The sequence below is a fragment of the Arachis stenosperma genome, chromosome 3 (genome assembly GCF_014773155.1).
Source record: "Arachis stenosperma cultivar V10309 chromosome 3, arast.V10309.gnm1.PFL2, whole genome shotgun sequence".
NCBI classification, from domain to species: domain Eukaryota; kingdom Viridiplantae; phylum Streptophyta; class Magnoliopsida; order Fabales; family Fabaceae; genus Arachis; species Arachis stenosperma.
The window spans coordinates 142,671,333-142,672,736 of record NC_080379.1 but is presented as its reverse complement, the minus strand read 5'-3'; the positions used below and the strand labels follow the sequence as shown (position 1 = coordinate 142,672,736).

At 41.0% G+C, this 1,404-nt stretch overlaps 1 non-coding gene across 1 annotated transcript; it reads right to left on the bottom strand.

Annotated features, from left to right (window-relative positions):
- Nucleotides 1–277: 277 nt before the first annotated feature.
- Nucleotides 278–381, bottom strand: LOC130971620 (small nucleolar RNA R71). Its single transcript, XR_009082833.1, has one exon. It is a non-coding gene; the product is annotated as a small nucleolar RNA R71 (small nucleolar RNA).
- Nucleotides 382–1,404: the final 1,023 nt, after the last annotated feature.

Below are 1,404 nucleotides of genomic sequence, written 5' to 3'. Positions count from 1 at the left end.
GAAGCCTCAACTAGTTGCTCTGATGTAACAGAACTGCAAGTTCCATGGACTTCCATCAGAAGATCCCTATCAGTTTTTAACTGAATTTTTGCAGATCTGTGATACTGTTAAGACTAATAGAGTAGATCCTGAAGTCTACAGGCTCATGCTTTTCCCCTTTGCTGTAAGAGACAGGGCTAGAACATGGTTGAACTCACAACCTAAAGATAGCATGGACTCTTGGGATAAGCTGGTCACGGCCTTCTTGGCCAAGTTCTTTCCTCCTCAAAAACTGAGCAAGCTTAGAGTAGATGTTCAGACCTTCAAGCAAAAAGATGGTGAATCCCTCTATGAAGCTTGGGAAAGATACAAGCAGTTGACCAAAAAGTGTCCTTTTGGCATGCTTTCAGAGTGGACCATTTTGGATATATTCTATGATGGTCTATCTGAGCTTTCTAAGATGTCACTGGACCATTCTGCAGGTGGATCCATTCACCTAAAGAAAATGCCTGTAGAAGCTCAAGAACTCATTGACATGGTTACAAATAACTAATTCATGTACACCTCTGAGAGAAATCCTGTGAGTAATAGAACGCCTCAGAGGAAAGGAGTTCTTGAAATTAATGCTCTGAATGCCATATTGGCTCAGAACAAAATGTTGACTCAGCAAGTCAACATGATTTCTCAGAGTCTGAATGGATGGCAAAATGCATCCAACGGTACTAAAGAGGCATTTTCTGAAGAAGAAGCTTATGATCCTGAGAACCTTGCAACGGCAGAGGTGAATTACATGGGTGAACATTATGGAAACACCTATAATTCCTCATGGAGAAATCATCCAAATTTCTCATGAAAGGATCAACAAAATCCTTAATAAGGCTTTAATAATGGTGGAAGAAACAGGTTTAGCAATAACAAGCCTTGTCCATCATCTTTTTAGCAACAGACAGAGAATTCTGAGCAGAGCCCCTCTAGGTTAGCAAATATAGTCTTTGATCTACCTAAGGCCATTTTAAGTTTCATGAATGAAACAAGGTCCTCCATTAGAAATTTGGAGGCACAAGTGGGCCAGCTGAGTAAGAAAATCACTGAAACTCCTCCTAGTACTCTCCCAAGCAATACATAAGAGAATCCAAAAAGAGAGTGCAAGGCCATTGATATAATCAAAATGGCCGAATCCAAAGAGGAAGGGGAGGACGTGAATCCCAATGAGGAAGACCTCATGGGACGTCCTCCAGACAGAAAGGAGTTCCCTATTGAGGACCTAAAGGAATCTGAGGCTCATATAGAGACCATAGAGATTCTATTAAACTTCCTTCTGCTATTCATGAGCTCTGAGAACTATTCTTCCTCTGAAGAGGATAAAGATGTAACTGAAGAGCAAGTTGCTCAATATCTAGGAGCCATCATGAAGGTGAATGCCAA